This window comes from Neopsephotus bourkii, unplaced genomic scaffold (genome assembly GCF_033783945.1).
Source record: "Neopsephotus bourkii isolate Nb327-2 ecotype Australia unplaced genomic scaffold, CSIRO-AGI_Nbou_v1 NB_933, whole genome shotgun sequence".
NCBI lineage: Eukaryota > Metazoa > Chordata > Aves > Psittaciformes > Psittacidae > Neopsephotus > Neopsephotus bourkii.
The window spans coordinates 402,660-415,012 of record NW_026901427.1 but is presented as its reverse complement, the minus strand read 5'-3'; the positions used below and the strand labels follow the sequence as shown (position 1 = coordinate 415,012).

General features: G+C 38.4%; 1 long non-coding RNA gene across 1 annotated transcript; it reads left to right on the top strand.

The window, feature by feature from the left end:
* Positions 1-1,810: 1,810 nt before the first annotated feature.
* Positions 1,811-2,669, top strand: LOC133214749 (uncharacterized). Its single transcript, XR_009726220.1, has 2 exons — positions 1,811-2,048; positions 2,572-2,669. It is a non-coding gene; the product is annotated as an uncharacterized LOC133214749 (long non-coding RNA).
* Positions 2,670-12,353: the final 9,684 nt, after the last annotated feature.

The window sequence follows — 12,353 nt, the reverse complement described above, 5'->3', positions numbered from 1 at the left end:
GTACACTTCTAGTAGTTAATCCTTTTTGTAAAGATCAATTTACATGTTAGAAAATCTAAAAGACAGGAAGTACAGTGTCTGGCTTTGAGTTTTGGTCCGAATGCTTTTTCTTCACCTTCCTATGGCAGCAATAGCCATTTACTACCATTTAATTTGTAGCTTGCTTTGAAAGATTTCCTTCAGCTATAAAGTAATATAGCACTTGACAAGCATGAATACAGTTCAGACTGTTCGTATGCTGTACTTCCTACAGCTGAAAGTAAGGCTGTTTGTAACGTACAATTAAATACTTAGAATTACGTAAACAGTGGAGCAGCAGTAGTGAATATGACTCAAATATGGGAAAAAATGTTCAGGAGTAACAGCCTTAATGCAGTTACTCTGGTCTTCAAGTTGTGGTAAATATTAAAAAAACAGCTGAAAAAAACTGGAAACATAATGGTCAGTCACCGCGGGTCAGGCAATAGGCAGTTATTTGCTGAGGAAACCTAAACCCATGACTGTACCCTTCATGTAACACAGAATCCACAGAATCCGTGCGGCTTGTGTCCATCGACAGGCAGGACTACTGCGCTCCCTTGCCTGGGCTTTCTTTCTGCATCACACAATATTTTGCAGAAGCTGTGGTGGTGTCCAAACCCATTTAGTCTCCACGATGTCAGTTGAGTCTCAAACAGCAGCTTGTTCTCAGGCTGGAAGACTCGCTCTTTTTCAGCGGTCTCTTGTTTTCTCTGCTGATATTTTCTGCCCCTCTGAATCTCCTTGTCCCAGCAAGTTATTTTGGCTGGGCAAGCAATTTAATTTCTTTGATCTGCTGGAGCTGTGTTCATGTCATGTATTTTTTGGGACTTTCATTTCTTCCAACACAGTCAAATGTGCAGATGGGATTCTGCCTTTAGTTCATTAGTGGAAAAATTAAATATGTTAGCTGTTGAATGGTTGCTAGGAAATGTATTTTTGATCTAGGGGGATTTCAGACTTCACTCAAGCTGTAAGGTACGTTGCTGCCACCTGCTCAGTCAAAATGCAGAAACATGGATATGTGCCATTCCTTGACTGGTAGCTAAAACAAGAGTGATGCATCATCCAAATACAAAACCTGGGGAATTACTTAGATTTATCTGCAAACAAGGCCGCTCTGGTTTCCCCAGCTAGGAAAGTCTGCCAGTAACTTTTGAGGTATAAATGCTGCTAACATGATATGGACTTCAACTTCCCTTGCTGTTTCTCAGTGATGCTGAGCTTTGCCATGAGAAGTATTTATTGGGCAGATGGAGGATAACAACTGAGTGCCCTTTCAGTATTTAGAGGCTAAGTTGTTTATAGGTCACTGTCTGAGGCTTTGGGTACTTGCTGCGTCTTGTACAAGATTTATGAAAGGTGAGGACGAAGGTATGTGTATGCATTAAAAGTGTCCAAAAAGCAGGGGATTGGTGGAAACACACATACTGTGATACAAGCAAGCAAGGAGTGGAAGAGATTTTTTTCTGTATGTATGTTAGAAATTATGGCTTAAAAATTTTCCAGAGAAAATTAATTTTAATGTGTCAATTTTCAGATCAGCTTAACCAAGACTTAAAGTGATCAAATGGACAGAGGTGGGGAAGGTTTAGAAAATAAACTGTCATCTGGAAAAGTAATCTTAGGTGAAACTTGTCCAACCCAAGAAGTAACTTCAAAGCAAAACACAGATTTTTAAAAGTGCATTTCCTATTTCTGCTGCTGTTTTGAAATGCCTCTCTCTTCCGCATTTAGCTGAGAAAAGTTGAACACCAGCAGGGGTAACAAGGGGTGGTAGCATTTTATTTTAGCCAACAGGAAATTTTGATCTATCCAGAATGGTCTCTTTTCTGTTTGTCCAGTGAACCAAAGGATCAGTTTTTCACTTGATTGCAGAGGTTGACTGTATGCCATGCTGGTGTAAAGCTCTGCTGTAAAGGAAAAGAAATCCAGGAGTGAAAAAAATTTGGCAAAGATTTTCAAAATCAATCAGTATTGGCTTTACTTTACTTTACATCTACTCATGTGATCCAAAGCTTCAGACATCTGTGAGTGGAATTATCAGTTTATTGCTATTAAAAATACTACAATTATTTTCTAGTTTCTATAATTATTTTCATAGTTGCTGCAAATTCAGAGTATAAGGATGAACAAATCTTATTATCAACACAGTCAAAAGAGAGGTAACCTTTCACATAGCTAGGTTGGTTTTCCAGATCCTACCAAAGGTCAGCTAAAATAATTGGAGGAAGGTCTGTTTTTAAGGAGGTCAAAATACAAAGTTCTTGCTGTCTTAGTAGGCCATGTAAATTGCTTTAAGTTGGATTTCTGTAGTATTAAAACAAGCCTTTTGAGTACCTACGCTATAACCTTTTACAGTTTTCAGAGTAATTAATGAAATCTTTTTAGTTCATTGACTGCATTAGTTATGACTTGGAATAATGCCATTACCTAACATTCTTATATTTCAAGCCCTTTAGAATTCTGTAATTATGAAAACTCCCTGTTTGCACAGATATCATACTGCCTCATTAGAAATGGTATTAATCTTGACTTCTTTGTATTTGACAGTTTCTTGAAACATCATGGTTGTTTAGGTGTTTAGTTTTTTGAATTTGTCTGGATGCGCTGCTTAAACTAATTCCTGTGGAATTTTCTCCTATCAGATAGTTCTTTGAGACCCACTTCCTTAGACTTGCAAGAAGTAGGCTGTAACTTGTATAAGCTTGCAAGAAAACTCACACCCTGCAGCTGTAATGTGTACAACAGTAATTATAGGTAGGGCTGGTAGCCTTTTCTATTCTGAAAGTTGACTGACATTTTTATTAAGAATCTACCTTTGGTTGCATATAGGGTTGTCAAGGTTTTGCTCACATTTCAGGCTGAACGTGTGTTATAAATTGAATATTTGGAGGAATGTGTTTGTATTTAATGCTTTTATTTGGGTGGAGAAAGCCTTCTGTTTTTCAAATTAAAAAAGATATGTATCAAGCTTTCTTTGAAAAGCCTGTTATTTCTTTACTATGGTATTTGCAGTTTGGGAGAGCATGCTTATAGCTATTCCCATGGAGCTTCACCCACAGAGACCAAGTTACTCTGTGAATTATCTCACTTGGAATAGGCTCCAAGACTTTAAGTAAGAATTCAGCACCTTAATCTAAAGATCGATGGAGCTGTCCTCTCTCAGTTCTTGATGCTGGCCAGCCTGGACATGTTGCTTTAAAAACACGGCTCTGCGTGCTGTGTGGTAGCCAGGGTACAGAACCTCTCAGCATAGTTGCTGCTAGCTGAGTTCCAGGCAAGCAAATGATGGGAGCAGCAGGGTCTGTCCTTAGCTTAGTTGCGCAGGCAGTGCAGGAGCAGGAGTATACCTGACTGGAGTGCAGCAGGGACAAGGACTTGAACTAGGGGCAGTATGGGGAGCTGAGTCAACACCTGTGAGGGACAGATGAGCACTACTGAACTGGGTGTGGGGAGGCAGAGGGAATGTGGAGACACACACACACACACACACGCACACACGAATGGCACAACATTACGGGCAGGGAACTGATAAGAAATGAGGCTGGAAAATGCAGAGGTAGACAGATAACAAGGTTTAGGTGGCAGCTCTTTACAAGGGTGACCAAACGAAGATGGAGATCATCTTTGCCATATCCCTTAATCCCCACTACCTGCCTGCTCTTCCCCTCTTGCGTAGGGTACATTATTCTGTATCTTGCCTTGTCACTGATAGTGCTACCCTTAGCTGCCATAATGCGCTATGTTCAGCAGAAACCTGCCCAATTTGAGCAATATTGGCAGACAAAAGTGAAAGTGACCCTTCAGGCATCCAACAAGTGCCGATTCCGGCATTAAGTGGAAGGACGGTATAACCCACAGCACAGAAGGGAGGTGAAAAAAGTGCAGTTGTTGAGAAAGTACCCCTTAATGGCAGCAGTTTGTTCAGTGTATTTCACTTATTATTTAGTGAATCAGCTGATTTTACAGGTAATGGTGGGGGCATGGGCTGCATGTTAAAGGGAAGAAATCAAGATTTATCTGACAAGATGGATTTGACTGCAACAAAAAGGCAAGTGACAAGGTCTAAAAAGGCAGTAGGAGTTGACCAATACTTACCAATTAAGTAAAGTGAATGATAAACCGGGAGAGTGAATTTACTTCCTTTTTGGTTTTATCACTATGTATTTAGGGATTATAAGTCAAAACATGGAGAAAAGGAATAGGGGAGAACAAAAGATAACCCACTCAATTTGTGGTAGACTGGGTAGGCAAGGGGAGTGGGATTCAAATTAAGATATCAACATATCTTTAGAACTGTTTACCCCCGACAGCATGGATCCAGTATAGTTTGATTAACAATTTTGGGCATACCCGTGAGTGTCAATATGTGACACATTCTCCACATCATTAAGTCAGCATAATGCAGAAAACAGGAGATGTGAAAAAGAATACATTAAAAAACATTAATTTGTATCCAGGTTTTCAGTGTTCTCCTAACAAGTATCTGTGCATCTGGTTGAGTAGTAGTTTGTCTTGGTACCTCTCAGGGCCTTCTGAAGGACAGGAACTGCTAATGATGTTACTCCTTTAGCACAGTTGCTGTGTCTTAAGTCTCAAATTCTTCTTGTCTTGGTTTAAGAACAAGCAAGAACAAACTAAAAAAAAAAAAAAAAAAAAAGAAGAAAGGGAAACCCCATTACAAAAGCTGGGGGCTTTTTGTTGTTTGTTGTTTCTCATTTGCTTTCAGGGAAAGTAGGAAATAGTGCACATCTCAGAGTAATTGCCTACAATTAGTGAGTACCTACTCCATCACTTTATTGTATCTGTAAAGTGGTACACCCCCCCTTCATTTCATGAGTGTCGTAAAAGATTAATGAGAGAACAACTTAGGTAATACATTAATAAATGCCAGAGAAAAACACACAAGGAAAGTAAGACATACCTTTATAAATGTGCTAAATTTCTAGGACTGCTACTGTGAGCAACATTCCCATTACTTGGGCATAAGCAATTCAAAAAGTACTAGGTTTTTAGCCATATCACTGCACACTCACAGCTCTTTTCTTGCCTGTTCCCTCACTTGGCTGTATTGCTACTTTTCTTTATTCTTCATTAGGCGCATGCTGCATTTACACTTCATGTGCACAGGACTGTGTTTATAAGTGTTTGTGTTTGTATAGAAGGTGTATAACCATATATGTGTGAGAGATGCTGATCACTTCCACACTGGATTAGTTTTTATTTTCCCCGAATAGAAGTTGTTTTGTTATTTAGGGTTTGCACTTCTGTTTTGTCAGTGTCCCACTCCTTTGTTTTCTTTCTGCCTTTGATATTTGGGTTTCTTGCAAAATACGCTATGCCAGGTGGGTCTCTTCTCTGTAGGTGAGGAGCACACTGCTCCCCCTGTCTGAGTGGGGCATTTAAGCTTCAATATACTAGTTCTATAGTGGAGGGATTGTATTCTGTTTTCGCTTTGGACACAAAATAGCCACATTGCCATTTTTCAGTAAAATCACTAATAAAGATACGCATTAGAAAGTAATGAGTATATTGTAAAGGAAAATGTACCATTAATGAGATACTTGTTTTCTGATCAGTTATTGGCGCTATTTAACAAATACACATATTCGGGTATATACTTATGCAAATATTGCACAAATCAGATTGGCAGAACTTCTGTTGTCTAGATAAAGAGGTTATTTTGGTTACATTGCTTCAGTTTCATGTTAATATTGGGCAGAAATTACACATCAGTAACTAAAATCCCTTCAGAAATGAACTTGAAACTCTGGTATTTATTCTTCATGGTTTATATGAGTGTTTTTCACTGTTCGGTGTTGTAGAAGTCAAGTGCTTTCATTGCTATAGCAACCACAAGAACGTGATACTGTACATACGAAACATCCTTTAAGAAATTACACAGCACCATGGGAACTGAGTTGTTGACTCTTGGGGGCAGCAAATGCTTGCAATGAAAGCAACTCAAATACACCATTCATACAGATGACGAAAGTCTTATGCTAGTATGCAAGGCAAAGACAGGATCTGTGCTACTGTAGGACCCTTCAGCTATTTCCTCTTATGGCTTATGGTGGTGTTAAAGTTTCAGGGATGCTAATCAGGAGATGGAACGATATGCTCCTTTTGCACTGGAAAATGTTTTCTAAACCCACCAGTAATCCAGGCATTGTGACTATATTGCTTTCACAATACTTAACCTTTCTAAAGCTTCTAGTAGTCTTCTGTTTCCCATGTTATGCTCTTTAATTTACATTTATTAAACATTCTGATTTGGGCAGTGTTTAATTTTTATTGCAGATAACGGTACACCTGCAGATTTATCTTAGCTTTACTGCAGTTACTATGTGGATGGAGTATAAAACTTCAGAGTTCTCTTTAGAAAAAGGTGAGTATGTAAGCCATGAATTTGAGAACTTTTCAGATCTTTTTACTTAGGATTAATTTGTAATTTCTCCTGTCTTTATTTGTAGCTATTTTTCTACTTTATTCTCAGTTGTGCAGAAGTACATTGCTAAGATGACGCCACAAGGAGCAAATAAAATAAATCAACACTTCTCTTAAAATAGAAGACTTTTTTTACTTAGAAGTTACGTAGACAGTCTCACGTTCCCATAGCAAGTCAGGTTTGACATGTGGAATTAACAGTAGAAGCAACAACTAGCTGGACCTCTGTGGTACTGCCACAAATTGGTTTAAGCCTCCCAGACATAAAATCTGCATTTTTGCAGATCAGGATTTGAGAGTGTAACTTAACACAGCTAAGGCAACATTGCCTGTCTGAGTGGGATAGAAGAGTAACATACTGTAGTGCAGTTTCCATCTGCTAAGGTGCACCTAAACACATCAGTCATTCCTGAATAGGAAGGATCACCACATCAGAATATAAGAATGACCATTCTGCACCACACCAAAAGTGTCCATCAGACTCTTCTCTCTAGCAGTGGTCATAAATGGAAGGCTGGAGAATGGAAAAGGCAAGCAAATGTTGTATTTACCAATACTCAGTTCTTTTCAGCTCAGAGACTTGCTGTGCTTGTTATGATGGTACAAATACAGTTCAAAAGAAGCACTTGTATATATGAAATCTGTTGATAAAATGAAGTGTTTCTTTTCCTCAAAAATGTGCTTAGTGAGTAAAGTAAGACTTGTGTCCTAAAGGAGTGCTGTGTGTATCCATTCACCAAAATAGGAAAAATTCTAAATAATAGTACAACATTCTTACTCAGTCTTTACAAACACCAGAGCTACCTTTACAGACAAATGAAGTTACCTTTTTGGAGTGAAAAGCTGGTGTCACTGAATCAGTTGATTTCACAGGAACATTGTTTTTCCCTAAAAAAAATATTTCCTACATTTTTAGCTGAATTACTTATATTGCCTCTTTTCGTTGCCTTATCATCTGGTGTTTTGTAAGACCTTTTGAACCATGTGGCACAGAAATGTAACTCTGCAGCATCCTAGTTATTTGTAAATAAATTTTACATCTATTATTTAATCCTTCTAGTGTCCTGAAGGTAAATTAGGGAGTGACCATCTTCAGGGGACCGCCTGCATTGATGCTGAGACAGGAAATAAGAGTCCTGCAGGGTCACTCTGAGGACAGAAACATGACCAGCACACTGCAACAGGTGCTGTTACGGTGATCCTCCTGGGTTAAACTTCAGATTCCTGCTATTCTCTTCAATTACCCTTGATTAGAAATGGCTACAGCTTTTTTCTCATGTCTGAGGGAGAGCAAGATCCTACTTAGTAGCAGATAGATGATTTTATCTTTTCCTTAGGCAATCAGTAAATGTGTCCTTAAAATTAGTTGAGCATAGAGTAACTGCCATCCCATTGCACCATATGTAAATTAGAGACCCCCAGAACAAGGGAGAGAGAAAAACCCTTCATTTGGTTGCAAGATGCAGCATTGCCAGGGTACTTGCAAGTGATTCACCAGGAAAGAACAGCACTCTGAGAAAGGAAGCACATTGAAATGAGAAGAAAAGACAAGTAAAATCCCTCACAAAAAATGTGAACACTGCATTACGCAGATTGCTGCATCATAAAAGTACTGCTGGTCTAAACTGTAAAAAACAGATTATGCCGTATGCAGTCAGAATTCAAGTGTCACCGCAGAAATTTATCTGTCTACTTGCTACCTACAGGACAAATTTATGTTAGGGCCTCCCTATTTTTAAAATTACAGATGATACTTCTCTCTATTTTATAGTACCGTAACTGCCAAAATGGCACAAACTCTCTCTACTGTTTTTGCCAATCTGAAGAAATGGTGTATGCCTGTCTGTGCCTGTGTCTATGTTAGTAACATAATTGTTACTAATAAATTTACCTCACGTTTATGTTAAAACTGTATAAAATCATCCTTTCCAATACTCAAGAGTTTTTGCCAACTTCAGGTGTCTTCAGCCATGAAAGTAGGAGTGGTAGCTTACCTGTTGCCAGAATGACACTAGAAGAAGCTATCTTTTTCTCACTTAATACGACAAGAACTCAAAAACTGTCTGAATCAGGAACATGCCACTAATTCTTCAGTGACTGATTTTTGCATCCTTAGTCAGACGTTCATAGCTATGTCCTAAATACAGAACTACTGCATTTAACTCATTAGCTTGTTACGTAGGTATTGTCTGTAAGTATTCAAAGTCCCTTGTCCTCAAGAACACAGTATGCACTCATGCAGTAAATAGGCCTCTATTATGCTCTAGTACCTATACGATTGCACTTGCGTATGTGCCCTTAAATGGGCTCTTGCTGTTATATATTGTGAAAGGCTGAATTTTTACTATCTCTGCTGGTGACAGCAGAAAAAGTAGTAGCTTATATACTATTTGAAATCTCAAATTCTTGTGTAGCGCATGGTTGGATATCTGTTGCCCAACCATTCAAAATGTAGTAGCAGAGGAGATCTGAGAATCTCAGTTTCTTATGAGGACAATAATTTGAGTACAGTGAAAAAAAATATAAATCTTCTGAACAGTTTCCAAATCCTTTTCAAATTCTTTCTTCCCAAAAAATTAATTCAAATTCTTTCTTCCCAAAACCTCTTTCTGTGCATCCACTGTGTAACGTATCAATGACTGTGTCTTTTTTAGCCTAGCTCTTCAGGAAACTAAATCAGCTCTCATGGTTGAAAGTGATGTTTCTTAGATCTGGATTTCTCTCTCATTCCTATGTCAGGAAAAAAGACCACACCACCACCAAGAATTGTTATTGAAAAGAGATTTGAGAAGGTTTGCACACTGAGATACAAAATGGGAGGCACAGCCTTCAACCATAACATGGTTTGCCTTGCACAGGTGAGCTACTTGACTAGGTGTTCCGTTTGAGTTGTTTTAATGCCTTGTAAAACAACTTGAGAAGAAGAAAAATATGTGATAAAAGCAGCTCACCTGGTACTTTTAAAGTGCTTTCTATTTTCATGATATCGGATTATTCAGTGTCTTTGGTCAGTGGATAAACTTGATTTCAAAAAACTGTGAACTGAGGTGGACACAAATTTTCTATTATCACGTTCCAGAGAAAAATTTTAAGTGTAAGGGTTTTCACAGTTGGTCTGCTGTGAATTTTCCCATTTTTTTGCTTCTGTTTTAGATGCAACAGCTTATTTGTGAAAGCAGGTCTTGCAGAGTGATCAGGAAATCAGCAGTCTTACTTTTTTCAGAGACGTTTCAAGAGAGCTTTCCAAGTATGTGTAGGCGTGGTTACTGTAGGTAAAAGCTGACATTTAGAGTCTGCTGTATACAGAAGAGGAATGTGAAAGGAAGCTGGAAAGAAGAGCATTACGAAGTTTTGGGTGATGTGTTGCCTGAAAAGGAAAGTGGAGAAGCGTTAAATAAATATGAATTTGAGGGCAGTATTTGTGTGTGTATTACACTTTGCTTCACCTGAGGAACGTGACCGTTGAGTTGGTGCCAACTATGAAGATATAAGTGGTATATAGTATGATACTTTCATTATGGGAATGAAGGTGTGAACACTGCTTTAGACAAACTTTAGTTTGTCTGCTACAACACTTTTAATGTTGAATGGGAACCATAGGAATGTGTCTTAAGATTTCGGAATTACAGTGCATAGTGTCAGCTGATAGCACTTGCATGCACATACAGAGAAAAACATACTCTTTAGAGTAGTGTCTGTATTCTTGATTATTATCACATTTCAGGCTTCTTTTGGTTGTTTTATTTAGTTTCTGCTTTCTAGCTGTCTGAATATCCTGGTGCTCTGTTAAGTTTGCCCAGTGGATCTAAGTGAAGGGCAGTGCCCCAAACTGGATACAGTATTCTGCATGCCCTGTGTTTTTATCAGTGTTAATTGGACTAGGCAGTTTACTTCACTTGTTCCAAGGTAGGTGGGCTATTTATGTAACTCAGTCTAAGCTTTGCTGCTTCTGGAACAGCAAGCCAGTCCTGGGCCATGTGCAGCTTGTGATTTACCCCTGCTTCCTCCTTAGCCAACTGTTCCATGTGCAGTATTTGTACAGGTGATTGGTTACTGCTTCTGCTGTCACATACTACTTTCATTCATGCCTGCTGAGCTTCATTCAGATCATGGCACCACTCAATACTTACTTCGATTTTGACAGCTAAACATAAATAGGTATACTCTAGGTATGATTTTCCGACAAATTATGCATCTACTCTGTGTTAGGAAAGTCAAGACATAGCTTCCATAAGCTGTTCATGAGGCTGTCACTTTTGACAGTTGTCTTTGCTCTTCTTAATAATATAATTGTTACTTACATATTTCTTTCTTGTTACTCTTGGTTTTCCTTCTAATTGCAGCTGTTTGTACCTTGGCCTGAGTTCTGTGTCCTCTGAAAAATACTTTCCCTAGCAATCTAACCTAATTTCCACTTTCTCTGTGTTCTCTTCCTGTGTTTAGGGCTAATAATAAGCTCATGACTTAGCCAGATTGGTCTCTTTCTACCTTTTCCATCCTTCCTCTGCATTGGGCCAGCTTGTACTTGTGCGTCAATACCATTTCTTTGAGGAATTGCCAGGTCTCTTTAACTCCTTTTCCCTATGAACTTGCCTCCCATAAATTCTTAACTAGTGTTTCCCTGACTTTGTTGGAATCTACCATCCTGAAGTGTATGGTTTTTATTTTGCCTTCCTCTCTTTTTTCACCGCTCTTCGCTGTTAACTCTTGTAACATATTTCTCTGTGTAAGTAGTTCTGATACTCTAGGGAAGCACTTGATGTTTAAAAGTGCACAAAATCACACCCAACATCCAAGATTCGGAAAAGAACACTCACAATTCTCAGCGCTGTGTGAGCACTTCTATTTTGTTTGCTGAGACCATGTCATGGGAAGGCATTTAATACATCTTTTTAGTGTTTTTATTTCTGTTTACAAGGTTACAGCCAGCACCATGTGACAAGCCAGCTCTCTCTGGATGACTGCAAACAATAGCTTGAGAACTACTGATTTAGAGTACATTAGTTGCTCTATTGGAACAAGTCCTTGGTCCATTCAAAACAAGGTGGGAAAAAACCACCCTTATTGATTTAAGAAGCAGTGCACTCATGTGAAAATTACACAGGATAAAAGTTCAAGAAAGAAATACAGGGAAAGCATAATTGCAGAAAATATTCTAAAGGCTGACTCAGTCCATAAAATGCAAGCACTTCATTTTCCAGTCTGATCCAAGTTTTATTGTCAAGAGAAACTTAGCATTCCCAGTGACAGCACTTTAGACAGCGTTATTAGGATAGGCAGGCCGTCTTTTCTTAGCTTTCAAACTTAATTTAGAATTAGCTTTGGTTATTTTTATACATGACTTCACTGAAAATACTTTTCTCCTCAAAGAAGTTGCCTGCATCAAATCTTTTGTTTATTTTTAAAATGCTAAGCCATTTTGTCTGTGCTCTTTAAAATTTCAGAAAAAACTGTAACTTTGCCTATCCTTAACAAGTCCTTTCTCTCTTTTTATTGCGTATTTATCTTTGTTACCTATGAAGAAAATATATGTTAGGTTGGAGAATGCACCTGGTCTTCAATATGCAGTACTTTGCAGTACTGAAGTATTGTATCAAAGATGATGCACATACAATAATGAGCTTTTAAAAGCATATGTCACCAGTGTTTCATAAGTATTAGGCTTTCTTCATAATTCCTGTAACTCCTTTGCAGTGATAACCTTTTCTCAAAAACTCTTTCCATTATTTAGTATGCAGTAAGAAAGTCTTAGCATCAACTCTTCAGTGCCGTCCTTAACATTTTGGGGTGGGGGGTGGGGGGGAATAACAAGAAGTAATGAAGTAATTAATTAATTAAGAGGATTAAGAGGATTATATTAGTTAATGTGTGCAGAGTATTGAAGA